At 36.9% G+C, this 17,150-nt stretch overlaps 1 protein-coding gene across 6 annotated transcripts in view; it reads left to right on the top strand.

Annotated features, from left to right (window-relative positions):
* The window catches only part of grsm (probable aminopeptidase NPEPL1 granny smith protein), a 223,847-nt gene that overhangs the window by 15,237 nt on the left and 191,460 nt on the right, over positions 1–17,150 (top strand). The window lies entirely within an intron of this gene.

Below are 17,150 nucleotides of genomic sequence, written 5' to 3'. Positions count from 1 at the left end.
CATGGCAAACTTGTATACGAAAGCACTAAAAGACAGCATAATGCAGCATGTGTGTGATATCAGTCCTAACAGTTGCATTCTGTCGTTGAACACGCTGTGTTCAATGACTATTTGTGGCATACTGGGAAGGGTGGCACACCCATGGATACATAATAGAAGTAAATAAAAATGCTTTATTTATGTTTGTGTCACTTTTCTCCTTCTTATACACACAGAAAAATTACTACTTCTATATTGGGTACTTCATGCATCCTTATGCATCATGGGTACAAAATTCATCCTGGTGCTGAATTTTGGAACAACTTTTTTTTCCCTCAGATATTGCTTCTGCATGAGACACAATGTATTCTTGCAAAGTTTTGCTGCATTTGGATCACTGGGTGGTGCTCCAGAAGGCCTTAAACAGGGATGATTTAATTTTATTTAATTTTGATCACCCTGTATGCACACACATACAAACTCTGCATCCAGTTTATTTAGAGTAAAAGCTGACAAAATACAGAAGGTAGAACTATGCAGTGAGTCATACTTTTTTGACGCTTGCATCAGACCATTCAAAATTCCTTAAAGATATCAAGAGCAACTGTTGAGTTTTTCCCAATTTTTTTCCCAGTGCATTCATCTAAAGACAAGCAATATATTCAAAAGGTCAATTCTCTGTTGATTAATACTGTTAAAATTCATGCTAGTGATTGTAAGTTGAGCAAGAGATTTCCAGGTAGTGTGTAGGAGTTGGCTGTTAATGATTTTCCTCTAAAGAATTGAAATGAGAAGAATGGGATGCTAATTTGAGGGTAAGGACTCTGCCTTCTTAGGAATATGTTCGTTATGGATTTATTTTTCGATCTGTAATGTGCAAATTCTGTAATAAGCGCTTAAAGCAGTATCACAAAGGAAGTTAACTGTCAAACACAAATTCTCAAAGTAGATTGAGAGATATAATCACATCTAGAAGAATTTTCTTGATATCCAGTTTGGCTGATATTCTTCTGATCTCTTCCTGATCAAAAAAAATCGAAGAATGCATGGAATACAATGAGTTAGGTATGGTAGGAGGAACATTTACCGATTCTACTGATGTAAAATTAGTGGAAAAGCAAAACATGAAAAGATTAACTTTTTATGCAACCCATCTAAATGCAGAAGTGGCTGAACAGACATGCCCAGCCACTTCTGCACTTAGATGGTTTGCATCTATATTTGGCATAGTATCAGAAAGTGTAACTGCCAGTTTGGATCCAGTACAAGTTTCTGACATATGATCCTTTCAAAATCAGTTTTAGATGTGCTCACAATTTTCTTTGAGTTATTTTGAGCTTGAGTATAGGCAGAAGAGCAGAAGTTCATTAGAAACATTTGCAGTATTATTATTATTATTCCTGATACCTCCAAGGAGTCCGAAGACTCATCGCGGGAGGACACAACTGTCTCAACCACTACACTGAACCTCTACTACGAATCATCTCCATCTATGCCATCTACTGCCCACCACCACAACTAGTATTTTTTGTCTGTAAATTGCGTGTGTTCTGAAGGGCCGATTTGTCTCGGGATGAAAAACCAGAGTTTCTGGGAGAAAAACCATGCTACCTCCTTATGAGATTGGCTAACTCACCTTCGATTGAAATCTTCCAGATAAAGATTCCTCCCGTCGCGACGAGAATCAAACTTAGGCCTATTCTAATCGAAGGGCGCAATATACCGTCGTTCTTCCAATTGCGCTACGGAGGCTATATAAAGTATGACTCATTCGTTTCTTGAACAGCTTTGGCATACATGTTTGGGGTTGAGCATCCAGAGTGGGAGAAAAACACTTCTAGTAATGCATTCAATTCAAATGCTTGGATCAAAAAAAATAAAAAATAAAAATAGAAACGAGAATCCAGTCAAGGCAATAAGAGCACAGAAATCACAAAGATCATCCAACTTAGCATTCTTATAACATCAAACAATACATGCATGAGATTGTGTGCATGTGCATGCTCCATGAGAGAATAAATCGTCACTAGGTTGTGTTCTGAACTGCCTAAAAACAAAAAAAAAATCCACAGTATGCTTAGGATTATTTATCAGGAAAATATCAAAAGTATTTGGAAAGTTCAGCTCTACATATTGAATCAGTGCAGTTGGAAAATAAAAGCCATTTGGAGTAGTGAATACTAAATCTCTGAAGCCATTGCTATTAGAATAATTGGGTCAAAGAAAATCAAGATTTAAGAAATGTAAGATTGCATTTTTTTTTAACATAATAATTTTTTTTTTTTTTTTTCCAGAAAATTCATAAACAGTAAGTTGAACACTCTAATATATCAGAGTGAATGTATGCACAGTCAACAAATGCAAACTTTAAGATGAAAAGAGGTTTAAGTGTGATTAGAAAATTAGTTAATAATGATAGAAGCTGTTAGTTGAGTTTTAATGTTTAAAAAAAAAAAGAAAAAAATTAGGTGTACTTTCTGCGTGGTTTGCCTTAGCTTGTGGCAGCAAAATTTCAGTTAGAACACGAAATATGTAGTAATGGATTCTTTACTGAGCTATACCAGTGAAAAGTTTCACCTCTGCAAATTGTGTCCTCAGTAGTGTCCTCCCCCCCACAGCTTTGTTATCCAAGGTATTCGTAGTAGAATTCTATCCCACCCACAGTCCACAGTACTGGTGCACTATCAGTGGGATTTACATTAAAAATAAAGTGACAGAAAGATTGTGCTGCCTGACTTGAAACGATGATCACTCTCTGTAATGAAGTTGACAGTAGCAAACTATTCTATCCACTGTTGCAAACTTGTGGTCCCATAGTTTGCTGTGGTGAGAATTAGCTGCAATTGTGTGACACTGACAGACAGCTTATTATTATTATTATCATCATCATCAACATTTGACCTCTATGGAGTCCGAGACTCATCGTGGGAGGTACTCGCTATTGCATATAATGCTCATCCAACTGCATCTTAAAATGATTTAATGTATCAACAACATGCTCAGGCAATGCATTCCACTTACCAACCACCCTCCATGCAAAGAACCTGCTTCTCACTCCTTTGCTCACATTAACCTTATACAGTTTCCAGCAATGGCCTCTTGTTCTACTCCCCTCTCCCATTCTATGAAAAATCTCTTCCATGTCTACCTGATAACCTCTGACCAGCTTATGTCTCAATCATACCCCCCCCCCTCTTCCTCCTATTCACAAGACTCTGAAACTTACATTCTCTCAATCTGTCCTTGTACTCCACATTCCAAAGACCACTGACTACTTTTTGTGAATCTTCTCTGTACCCTTTCCAACATATCGTCGTCACCATGGAAACCTGGCGACCAAATCTGTGCACAACAATCCATATGAGGCCTGATCAAGGCCTTATACAATGGAATCATAAACTCTCGATTTCTGCATGTCGGGGTTCTCCGCATCATTGCCATTATGTGATATCTTCACAATTTGTGCAGTGTGGTCCCCTGAATTTCAGGTCCTTGTCCACAATCATTCCTAGATCTCTCATCTCCTCTACTTTTGTTAAAGTTTCCCACCAAGTGTATACTTTACATCCCATCGTTGCTTACCAAATCTCAAAACCTCACACTTGGCAACATTGAACTAACAGTTCCACTTACCTGCCCATTCATGCAATCTCTTCAAGTCCTCTTGTATGGCATTAACATCAGCCTGACTGTGAATTGCTCTCCCCAGTTTTCCATCATCTGCAAACAGCTGGATATCACTAGTTAAACCCTATCCATCATTAACATACAAATTGAACAAGAATGGGCCCCCAAAACTGGTGACTTTTGTCTTTTGAGATTCTGCACCCCCATATACAACTTTCTGATAGCTATCTGACAGCCAGTCACTGATCCAACACAGAAGTCTGTTATCCAATCCCATCTGTTTCAATTTCTTTAAGAGCTTGTCATGTGGCAGTCTATCAAAAGTCTTTGCAAAATCCAAGTAAACCACTGTATGTGCATCTCCTCTGTCCAAGGTATTTGGCACCTTGTTATAGTACATAAGTAAGTTAGTGAAACATGATCTTCCCTTAACAAACCTATGCAGGTAACCAGGGAATACTGCTGTTATCAACCCATTTCTGTATCCTACTTCTCGCCAATCTCTCCAGGACCTTCACCACAACTCCAGATGTACAGACTGGCCTATAATTTGAAGCTACAGCCTTATACAGTGGAACAGTTTTACCCTCTTTCCACTTCCTTGGAACCTGTGCTGTTGCTAAACTCTTATTAAACAGGCATGCCAATGCTACTGCCAGTTCCTTAGAACATTCCCTTAAGATGCATGGTGATATGTCATTAAATCCTATCACCTTATTAATATCAAGGTTATTTATTTCCTCAAACACCTCCTACTCACTCACAATTAAGCTATCCTCCCCTCTGTTCTCTACATTTAAGTTCCTCATGATTCCAACCTGATCAGGATGAAACACATTTATAAATTATATATATAAACACAATTATAAGCCATTCCACAAGAACTTTTAAATTGATCACTGAATTACCTCGACAATGTCTTCTGCAGCAGTTGCCATTCATTCCTTAACTTAATCTTTCCATGATCATTCTTCCTTCTACTTGCCACATATCTTAAAAAAAAAAAAAAAAAAAAAAAAAACACTAGGGTTTTTCTTAGCTTGATTTGTCAATTTTTTCTCATACTCTACTTTTGTTTTCCTTACTAACTGACAGTGGCAAATTCTCTATGCTTGCTCTGCAAGCTCATTAATTGAGAAAGAAGTAATATTTATTTGTTAATAAATGCATGCATTTATAAGCATTCCATTTAGGCTTTCATTTTTGTAGACAGAAGACATTTAAAGCTTGCGCAGCAATAATTGCGCTTTACATTGTGTACCAAAGGCCGACACTAGTCAAGCTAACTTGGCTTGCTCGGTTGTGGGAGCAACACACGCACTTGTAAAGGCTGGCTGAGCTTCAGCCAGCCTTTACAAGTGTGTGTGTGTGTGTGTTTCTTGGGAAAAGTAAGCTACAACCAACTTTTTATGACTATGTTATTGACAAGTTCATAAAGAAGAACTGTAGGGTAGAATTTGTATTCAAGTAGCTGAATTGAAAAAGATAGAATATCATTTGTAAAATAAATGTTGTATTTGTATGATTAAATGTACATAAATTTCTAAATACAGGTAGCCCTTGTATAACGCGGTCTAAAATTGTAGTAACCCTTGTTGAACGCGGTACTTATACAACACGGTTCCAATAAAAACACGGTCTACAAATCGTAGTAACCCTTTATATTTTCATATGTTTTTCACTGCGCCACTTAAAAATCAAATTTTATCTTCATTAAATTTGTGTCTGCCTGTATCCCACATGTAATTATAAGTAGTGAATTTATATTAGGGGAAATACTCTTTAGCACGCATGTACCTCAATTGTTTACCGCATAAAACATTTATTGTTGAAAATTGTCCTCGTTTCTGCCAAGAAAGTGCATTAAAAATCATAAATGTGTTCATCTCAAGCTGAGCACTTTATTTTCTGGTAAGTTACATACAATATATAATGCTTAGTCTTTTGTGTAACAAATTATTTTTATAGTAATGCCACAAACTGCAACGAAAGGGAAAAACCAACATTGAAAACGAAATTAATTTCTCTCAAAGAAAAATATTCAAAATCTTGGATCGATTGAAAAATGGAGAAAAACTAGGAGTTTTTGCAGAGATTTTGAATTTAAATGAATCAACAATTCGAACAATTGTTGATTGTTCATGAACATAAAATCCGAGAAAGTGTTTATTGCTGGGTCAACGATAAGTGCAAAGCGCGTTGCTCGTGTACGCAATATTCTAATGGAAAATTGGAGAAATATCTCGAATGATTTCAATAGAAGATTGCACCTCAAAAGAAAATTCCTATGGATGGAAATTTTATTAAACAAAAAAACTCTCAAAGTTTATAAACATTTATGGTGCAGACCATGTGTTCAATGCAGATGAATCTGGATTATATTGGGAAAAAGTGCAAAAACACACCTATATTTCTAAAAATGAAAGATCAGCTCCTGGATTCAAAGATAGAATTACTCTACTGTTTTGTAGTAATGCATCAGGTGATTACATGACAAAATCAGTGTTTATTTAACCAATCCTCAAATCCTCCTGCTATGAAATATTAAAATATGCACTATTTTATTTTGCCTAAAACATTTATGCATTATGTGCAATGAAGTTTAAGTACAATTTGTAATTTTTATACTTTTATACTATGTATTTGCTTTATAGTTTATATATTTTCTTAACTTACATGAATTACCTGAATTAAATAAAAATATATTTTTTTGTTGGATATGTCATTGTTGTTTATATAATTTAAAAAAAAAAAAAAAAAAAACGATTTCGGAACATAACCCTACTTTTCTGTGTGAGCCGAGACTCTCATAATGTGATTTATATAACGCGGCATTTCTGTGGAACCTAACATCTGCATTATACGAGGGTTACCTGTACATAGTTTTAAATGGTCAGTATTATTCCACTAATCAGACTTTTCGCATCTCTCATTCCCTGAATGATAACAAGAGCAAGTGTGAATTTCAAGACCAGCAATCGCCCCTGCTAACTGAGTCACTCTCCTGGCTTGTTCTTTATATTCTTCATGTGACTGATTGCCATTATTCATCTTGTACTTCCTCCAAAGTACTTTCTTTTTCCAGATTTCATGCTTAAGCTCCACATTCATCCATTTTACACCTACCTTATTCAGCCTTTTGGCATTTGGGATTCATTCATACATTGATGCTGTTATGTATTTCTTTGTAAGTTCCCATGCAACATTTATTACCTTACCGCTCAACTCCTCGTTCCATGTTATAGCTCGAAGTTGTCTCCTAAGCTTGTCAAATTAGGTGTGACAGTTTGATCGTTATCTTCTTAAAGAAGCCCTTACTTTTGTCATAATGACAATATGGACAGCTTGTGATGTAAATGTGTTAAGATTTTGTTATCCTCTTTAGAGATATCAACATGACCAATCTACAGTGTTATTTCATCTTCTGCAGCTGTGGCCCATTTGCTTTGTACTTGTCTTTGCATGCTAACCTTATTATTATTATTATTATTATTATTATTATTACCCCCAAGAAGTCATATTCATCTGGGAATTCCTTTTATCACACACACAGCTCATCATACCGTGTCTTAAACACACTCAAACTCCTTGCAGACACCACACTCTCAGGCAAGGCATTCCAGTCATTCACAAATCTGCACAAAAAAAATCTGCCTCACACCCTCTTTATACAGTTTCCAGGGATGACCTCTGGTTCTTCCCCGAAAATAGTGGGAGATAGAGGATGACCTCTGGTTCTTCCACTGTTTTCTGTAGAACTTCTCCAGCATTGATCCTATAACAACCTCTTACCAACTTGTAGTTTTCTATCATATCTCTTCTCTTCCTCCTGTCCACCAGATTCTGCAAATTACATCTTCTCAATCTTTCCTTATACTCGACATTCCAGAGGTCAGAAATTACCTTAGTCAGTTGCATTTGGACCCTTTCCAACATCTCTTCATCCGTCTGAAGACCAGGTGACCAAATCTGGGCACAATAGTCCATGTGTGGCCTAATCAAAGCCTTGTACAACAGAATAAGAATCTTCCTACTTCTACACGTCAGTGTCCTCCGCATCATTCCCAGAAACCTTTGTGTTGTCTTCACAATTTTGGCTATGTCTCCCCTAAATTTCAGATCCTTATCCATTATCGCCCCCAGATCTCTTATTTCTTCCACCTCCAACAATATATCCTCACCAAGCATAAATTCTGCATCCCATCTTTGTTTTTGAAATTTTAAAACCTTACATTTTGCAACATTGAACTCGCATCCCCATTTCCATGCCCAATCACTCAATTTATTCAAGTCTTCTTGTAAGGCCACAACATCTTCTCTACTCTTCATGGTTCGACCCAACTTTGCATCATCTGTAAACAACTGAATATCTCCATCCAAATCTTCACCAATAACATTAATATACAAGTTAAACAGCAATGGCCCTAAAACAGTCCCCTGAGGCACACTACTAATAACTTTCCTTTTCCTGGATATCGCTTCCCCATACACAACTTGTTAATACCTATCAGATAGCCAGTCTCCAATGCAATGCACTAATCTAATATCCAACCCCATCTGCTCTAGTTTGACTGTTAACTTATCATGAGGTACTCTGTCAAAAGCCTTTGTAAAATCCAAGTATATTATTCTGTATCCTTCTCCTCTGTCCAAGGAAGCAGTCACTTTATTGTAATAAGTAAGTAGATTACTAAAACATGACCTCCCTTTAGCAAATCGATGCTGTCCATCAAAGATAATATCATTATTGTCAACTCAACCCAACTCTGGATCCTAGTTCTCACAAGCTTCTCCAACAACTTAATCACAACACCTGACACAAAGATAGGCCTATAGTTATAGATGCTTGAGTTCGATCACCTCCTTTATGAAGTGGCAATCTTGCTCTCCTTCCACTCCTTAGGGACTTGACCAAATGCAAGACTCATATTAAAAAAAATGTCAAAGCAGGTGTCAACTCCCTGGCACATTCCTTCAGAATACTGAAGGAATTGTGGCTGTGGGACTTGATATATTATCAAGTCTCACAGCCTTATTAACATCTAGTTTACTCAACTCCCCATACACCTTGCTCACTAACATTCAGTCTCTCCTCCCCCATCACCAGCTGCTCTCACTCTCTTCATGAAGTCGCATTCACAAGATTGAAAGACCTTTATGAACTGCTCATTAAGTATCTCCACCACACATTCCGCAACAGCTGTCTTTATACCATTTTCTCCAATCACTGTCATCCTTCCATAATCATTCTTTCTTTTGCTGGCTACATATCAAAAGAACTCTTTAGGATTCTTTTTGGCTTCATTAGCTAACTGCTGTTCATACCTCTCTTTAGCCACCCTCTTTGCCTGGTCTTTGTTTTGTAGACTTCATGGAATAGGTTATTTCCACTTCTCTTATGCTGCCTCCACAATGCCCTCTTTCTCTGTATTGCATGCTTAATCTCTTTATTCATCCATCTCACACCTACCTTATTTAACCTTCTCACCTTTGGAATATACTTAGACATTGCATCTACTAGATAGTTTTTGAAAATCCCCCAAGCTGCATTGATCTCTTTTCCAGCTAATTCCTCATTCCATGCTACACCTGCAAACTGTCTCCTGAGCTCTTCATAATCATCCCCCTTGTAGTTCCACATATATCCTTTTTTCACAGAGGTCCTCACACTGCTGGCAACAACCCAGGTAATCACCTCATGGTCACTCTCACCAATTGGTGGATGATTAGATATCCCATTTATAATTACATCCCCAGATGAGATGACCAAATCCAAGACCCTCAGTCCTCGTGTGCCCTCTGTTACATACTGTCTGAAGTAGTTATCCCTCAAAAACTCAAGAAACTCATTTTCTTTACTTCCAGTTGCTATCTCATCATTCCAGTCTATATTGCCATAATTAAAATCGCCCATAATGATGACCCTTTTTTTATTTGCTTGACTAATTTGATTATACATTTCATTATCACCACCATCCACACCTAGTCTATAACAACATCCAACCAAGTATTTGATTCCATTCACCTCTATCTCACACCATACTGCCTCAAAACCACTGGCACTATTTCCCTCTTGCATCTCTACTTTGTATGGACATAACTCTTTCTAAGCAAACTCCCCCCCCCCCTTTCTCTAAGTTCAGTAATCCAATAATCACATCTTGACACCAGTGTGAAGTCCTTATTTCCATTTCATATTCCCATGTGCAAATTCAAGTACAGGTGATGCTAGTTAATTACCTTTCCTTACCTATCCTCTTCGCTCCCTGCGGAGCATAGGGCCTCAACCTGACTTCCATCTGACTCTATTCAATGCGTCTTTTTTGATCTCTTTCCAGGAACGTCCCAACTGCCTTGCCTCTGTTTCTAGTTCTCTTCTCCATGTTATCCTGGGTCTACCTCTTTTCCTCTTGCCTTGGGGATTCCATTCTAGTGCAATTTTTGCTATTTCTTTATCTGGGTTCCTGATTGCATGACCTATCCAGTTCCATTTTCTTCTGATTTCATTTCTGATGCTGGTTTGACCTGTTCTCTCCCAAAGTTCTATGTTTATTTTATTTGGTCAGTATATTCCTAGCATCTTCCATAAGCATTTGTTTATCTAGACCTGTATTTTATTTATGTTTTCCTTTAGGGACTATGTCTCAGCTACGTATAATAAAACTGGTTTAACATTAGTGTTGAAGAGCCTAATTTTGGTTTTTAATTTTATTTCTTTGGACCCCCAAATTCTCTTCGTCATACTGAATGCAATCTGTGCTTTCTGGATTCTATTTTGTATGTTCTGTTCGGTTCCTCCTTGTGTGCTGATCACTGGTCCCAGGTAGACAAAGTTATCTACCTGTTCCAGTGTTTACCCTAGTATTTCAAAGACATCCTTGCTTGGGGTTTATCTTCATTACTTTAGTCTTGTTATGGTTTATTTTCAATCCACATTTATTTGGTTCTTGGTTTAAATTATCTATTTTCTTTTGGTGGGGTTGTTGTTTTTGTGTCAAAAGGCTTATATCGTCTGCAAAATCCAGGTCACTGGTTTTATTTGACCATCCCCATTGAATACCAATTCTTTCTTCAGATGTTTTCCTCATCACCCAATCGATAACAATCAGAAAGATGGTCTGGGAGAGTATACATCCTAGTCTTACTCCTGTGTTTGTTGCAAATGGTTCTGATAGCTTGCCATTATTTATTACTTGGATTTTGTATTTTTCATGAGTTTTCTTTGTTATATTTATGATTTTCTGAGGAAAATATTCCATAGCGCTTCATTAACTTCCATGTAGTCTTTCTGATTTTAAGAGGAAGACGTTTATCTGAGAGATTTATCTGGACTTTTATCTTATGTAAAAAACCATTTATCTTAATAGATTAAATTTGTTATTTTCTATTATTTCCTAGCACGCAGTAACAATTGTATTTTAATAGGTGATCCACCGAACGTTTTGCTTGTATTCAATTCCTATTACTGTAACAGACACCGAAGATGTACTATTAATTTTAGTACAAAATATTTGTCCTTTTACTAATTAAAGATATCACCGTGATTTTTACGTGTTTCTTTATTATTTAATATAGTCTTTCTGTCTATGCTATGAAATGCACGTTCAAAATCGATGAATCCCAAATATAGGCTACTCTGCCAATTGACTGTTCAACAACTATTCTTAATGTTATTATATGATCAATACAAGATCTGTTTGGCCTGAACCAAACATGTTCTTTCCTCAGTTTAGTTTCAATTTCTTGTTTCATTCTTTCTAGCAAAATTCTAGTTAATACTTTACTTACAACATTTAGAAGTGAAATCCATCTCCAATTTTTACAAAGTGTTATATCTCCCTTTTTCACGAGGAGTCCTGTATTCCAGTCTTATGGCCATTCTTCCTTTTCCCATATTTGATTAAATAGCAGGTGTATCATTTCAACAGTAGTGTTTCATCTGCTTTAAGTAATTCATCCTGTATATTGTCACTCCTAGCTACTTAATTGTTTTTTGTTTTCTTTACTGCTTGAGTTATTTCTAGTATAGTTATAGTTCCTGTATTTATTTTAAGTATTTCTTCTTCTGGTGTTCCTGGTATTTCTTGTTCTAGGTTTTCTATTTCTCCATTTAAAATTTTTTGGAAATGTTCTACCCGTCTTTTTTCTGTCTGCTTCATTTGTGAGTAACGTTCCTTGTTTATTTTTTACAGGCCCTTCTCTTTTAAAACTCTTTTCAAACAACCTCTTTGGGTCAAATTTACTTGCTGCTTTTTCACTTCTTCAGCCTCTTTACATATTTCCTCCAGGAAAACTCTTCTATCTTTCCTTGCACTTTTTTTACCTGTCCGTTTTTAAGCCTGTGTCTTTCATTTATCCTATTTCTTTTGTTTTCTTCTTGTTTATTTTTTACAGGCCCTTCTCTTTTAAAACTCTTTTCAAACAACCTCTTTGGGTCAAATTTACTTGCTGCTTTTTCACTTCTTCAGCCTCTTTACATATTTCCTCCAGGAAAACTCTTCTATCTTTCCTTGCACTTTTTTTACCTGTCCGTTTTTAAGCCTGTGTCTTTCATTTATCCTATTTCTTTTGTTTTCTTCTGTACTTTGCATTAGTGTATTCCATAAAGCTTTCCTTTCTTCACATGATTTGATGGTTTTTTCAGAAATCCATTGTTTGTGATTCCTACTCTGCCTTCCCAGAACTTCTTCGGTGGTACTATTAAATATATTCTTTATTTTTTCCCATTTCTCTTCAATGTCTATTTCCTTATGTTGTTCTACAAGGCAGGCTTCCATATTTATTCCTTAATGTTACTTTATATTTGTCTTTTGTATCCTTGTTTCTCAGTTTGGATATATTGGATTTAATTCTTTGGTTCTTGCCTTTAAATATTTTTCTTAGTTTCATTTTTATTTTTGCAATCAATGATAACTGGTCTGTAAAGGCATCTACGCCTCTCCAAACTCTTACATCCATCAAAGAGATTCTCCAAGGTCTGTTTATTAAAATATGGTCTATTTGGTTTTTGGATTTCTTATCAGGTGATATCCAAATCTGTTTATGGATGTCTTTATGCTTAAATATGGTTCCTCCTATGATCATATCATTGAAAGTGCAAAAGTCTTTTAGGATTTCCCCATTTTTGTTACAGTTTCCTAAACCTTCTTTTCCCATTATTCGTTCATATCCCACATTACTCTCTGCCACTTTTGCATTCATGTCACCTATAATTAAAAGCATATCTTTTACTTTTTACTTCATCTACTTCTTTTTGCAGCATGTCATAGAAGTCTTATTACTCTTCTGTTTTTGTATTGTTTGTTGGTCCATATATGTTTATTATAGTCACATTTCTGTATTTAGTTTTAAATCTAGCTTTGATTCTTTCAGAAACTGGTTTCCATTCAATTAGTGCTCTTCTAGCATCAGTTGTTAGCATGAAAGCTACACCTTTTCTATATGTGTCATCTTCATTCTGGTTTCCAGAATATAAAATGTATTTGTTTGTTGTTAGTTGGATTTCTCCGCTACCATTCCATCTTGTCTCGTTTAGACCTAGTATTTCTATTTTGTATCTGTTCATTTCTCTGGTTAGTAAGTTAGCTTTTCCACTTTCATACAAAGTCCTAATATTCCAGCATCCAATTTTGGTTAAAAGTTTTGGGCTAAAGAGGCTTTTTCTTGGAGCTTTCTGCCTGTCAGCTTCCCCAATGGAGCTTTGGAGTATGTCAGGAACTAGTAAACTAGAGAGTATTCAACCTTTTTCCAATAACTAACAAAAGCTGTCAGTTATTGGAAAAAGGGCCAGGCCTCAATGCTTTAAAGGAATTGGAATTGAGAGTTTACCAGTTTAGTATCATGCCAACAAAAATGTGTTGATGGCATCTCATTTTTTTAAGAATTAGGTTATGAGTTAAGTCACTACCACAGGAATTAAGAAAAATTTTACTGGTTTGTGACAGTTGCTTAGGAGGTAAGCACAAAAGTTAATCTTTTACAAGCAATAGTTTATGGTCGATAGTTGGTGAGAAATAAGCAACAAGAGCAATCAGAACTTTTTCTTACTCATGGTAGTTTTAAGAATTCAGTCATGGATATGCCAGATATGGCTGATAGTGAAAGTTACGTCCCATGACATGAACCACATCAGAACTATCGGGCGTTTGCATTTATTCATGCAATATGTATCTATGCCAGCCTTGTTGACCGAGTGGTTAGTGTATCTTCTCTCCAGTCAAAAGGCTTCAGGTTTGAATCCCACCGTGGGCATGAATATTTGTGATTATCTGTCGAAATACTGTTGGTGGTAATGGGCAGTTAATGCAGTCGGTGTAGTTGCGGTTAGTTGTATTTGGTAGATTTAAGTGGTGGAGACGGAGAGTTGTAGAGTAGGTGCCCTCCCTCGATGAGTCTTTTGGACTCCCTGGAGGTATCACGTAATAATAATAATAATTGATAGTTGTCTTCAATATTATATTAAAAATCAAGTTTTTGAGGTGGAAATTGAAGCAAGACATTAGAAGAAGAAGAAAGTGATGAGGATTAAAGCTTGAATGGGTTAGTTTTTGTATGATGATACAACAGGCATGAGTCCCTTTTACTGGGAAGTACGGCACCATCTCAACCCCACCCCCCAATTTTATCTGGACTTGGGACCAGCATAGCCGATGAATCAGTCCTATGGCTGGGTTTTAAGTATTCCTGACTGTAATCCGTGTGTGTGTGTGTGTGTGTGTTCTGAAATCCGTGCGAGTTATGAAACCCATTTTTTGGGTTTCATAACTCACTACGAGGTGGGGTCGTTATCCCCATGCTCAACCATGTGTAATTGTCTGTGAAGCGTTGTTCTTAAGACTGGTTTGCCTGCTTGCAGAAGGAAAAACCCCAGATAAACTGGAGAGAAAAACCCTGCTGTCCATGCCCAAGACTGGCTGACTTGGCTATGTCTGAGAAGGATCCTTAAGCTCCTCACATCAGTGACAAGAATCAAACCTAGGACACTCCTTTCCCAGGCATATGGTTTCGAAACGCATAGCCACTCGGCTAACCATGCGGGCTTGAATGGGTGACAACCTGAGATGCTAGAAATTACTGGATTATTACCCTATTTCATGCAGGAAGGCAGTATTATTTCTCCACTAAATACCTGTGCTGATTTTGTTTAATTGCAATCAGTCAATCAAAAAAAAAAAAAGTATGCTCAGTCAATTCCTATGTGATTAACTGCTAAGAATGGCATTTATAAAGAAATTATTTTTGTGGCAAATTTTTTTTTTAAGTAAAGTTAATTGTTTAAGTTTATAAGTCAGTAAATTTACTATGTAATAAATGAAAAACTTGTCTAAACTTGTATTTTACCTTATGTATATACATCTTTTAAACTCTTGGCATGCAACTTCATTTAATTTGGGTAACTACTTAATTTGGCCAAATTATGCTATCCCTGATTGTAGCCCAATTAACCAAATTTCTGTGTGTGTGTTGTTTCTGGAAAATGGAATTGCAATTGAACTTCCAAGTTTTTTTGGAAATCTTGGTGTCTTTCATGTGGTATCTTGTTTTTGTCTATTTTTCTTGGAATTGATCAAGTTTTGTATTCATCTGTGAAATGTGGTCTTTCCCATTCCAGTCATTTCCGTGGTTGCCATTTTAAAATAGAAGAATTTAGCATTTCATTGTTTTATGAGCATTTTTTAATAAGAATAGCAATGCAATGTCCAATAATGGACATTCTTATGTCATTAGAAGTATTTTATTTTATAAGAGGAGGGGAAACACATATTTGCGTTTTCACACACGGATCATATGTTGCAAGTAGAAAAAAAATGTATATGGCAGAATGATTTTAAAGAATGCTGATGGTAGGGAGGTAACTGAATCAGTTGATATAGTTGAATTACTGAGCGAGCACTTTGCAAGAGTATATCATCCAGGTGGTGACATTGCAGAAATGAATGAACCAAAAGTTTATACGGGAATTGTGGTGAATGAGGTGGAGGTGAGTAGTCTATTACAAAACCTCAATGTCAATACATCTGCGGGATTGGATGTTATACCAGCTCGTTGTACGTGAAGTGGCTAAAGAATTGTCAGTACCCTTGACCATTCTGTTTAACCTGAGTTTGGGGTCTGGGTTAGTCTTGAGGGGGTGGAAAGAGGGGAAAATAGTTCCACTGCATAAAGGAGGTTCCAAGACTGCTGTTGTAAGTTAATGACCGATTAGCATATCACGTATCATTGTCAAGGTCTTGGAGAAACTAGTCAAGAGAAGAATACAGGATTGGATAGATGAAAATGGGATACTGTATGGGAGACAGCATGGTTTTATGAAGGGTAGATCATGCCTCAGTAATTTGCTCACGTTTATCATCCTGCAAAATTTTGACATCCTGTGCACTCACAATTGCTGTACCCAACTTTGCATCATCAGCAAACAAGTGAACACTTCCTCTCAGATCCTTTCCTATATCGTTAATGAACAAATTGAAAAGTAGTGGTCCAAGAACAAACCTTGCGGCACATCACTAGTCACAAGCCGTCTTTTGGACTCCATTCTTGAATAAACCACTCTCTGGTATCTCTCCATCAACCACCCTTCTATCCATCTCACCAACCCTATATCCATCCCCATCTGCTCCAGTTTACTGATTAGAGTTCCATGTGGTATTCTACTGGATCTTGCCAAGGCCTTTGATAGGATACCACATGGAACTCTAATCAGTGAACTGGAGCAGATGGGGATAGATATAGGGTTGGTGAGATGGATAGGAGGGTGGTTGATAGAGAGATACCAGAGAGTGGTTTATTCAAGAGTGGAGTCCAAAAGACGGCTTGTGACTAGTGATGTGCCGCAAGGTTTGTTCTTGGACCACTACTTTTCAATTTGTTCGTTAACGATATAGGAAAGGATCTGAGAGGAAGTGTTCTCTTGTTTGCTGATGATGCAAAGTTGGGTAGAGCAATTGTGAGTGCACAGGATGTCAAAATTTTGCAGGATGATTTGGATAGTTTGGAAGACTGGGCTAAGGAAAATGGATGTCAATTTAATGTGGCAAAGTGTAAGGTTATGCATTTTGAAGTGAAAAGATTAGCAGCAGTATATCACATTGGTGGAACTGTGCTCCAGGAGATTGAGGCCAGGGATTTGGGAGTGTTGGTGGATAGGGAGTTGAAGTTTAGGGGACACATTGCAAAAGTGGCTAAAACAGCTCATCAAATCACTTGGTTACTGAAAAATACTTTAACGAGCAGAGACAAACAAGTTATTGTTCCTCTATATCGAGCCCTGATAAGATCCCATCTGGACTACTGTGCCCAGATATGGGCGCCAGGGTTTCTTCTTGATTGGGCGGAGGTGGAGAGGATCCATAGACGAGTGACCAAGATAGTGGCAGGTCTGTGGAATGAACCTTATGAGAACAGATTGAAGATTTGTGGGTTGCAAAAATTGGTTGATAGGTGGAAAAGGGGTGATATGATTGGGACATTCAAATTACTGAAGGGTTTCTATAAGATTAATCCAGAAGATATTTTTGAGAATAGGGCTGGTGGTTGGAGGACTA

This window comes from Typopeltis vanoorti, chromosome 9 (genome assembly GCF_054136105.1).
Source record: "Typopeltis vanoorti isolate ZY-2024b chromosome 9, IOZ_Tvanoo_1.0, whole genome shotgun sequence".
NCBI classification, from domain to species: Eukaryota; Metazoa; Arthropoda; class Arachnida; order Uropygi; family Thelyphonidae; genus Typopeltis; species Typopeltis vanoorti.
Note: the sequence above shows the minus strand (reverse complement) of the source record. Positions and strands in the feature narration are given on the sequence as shown.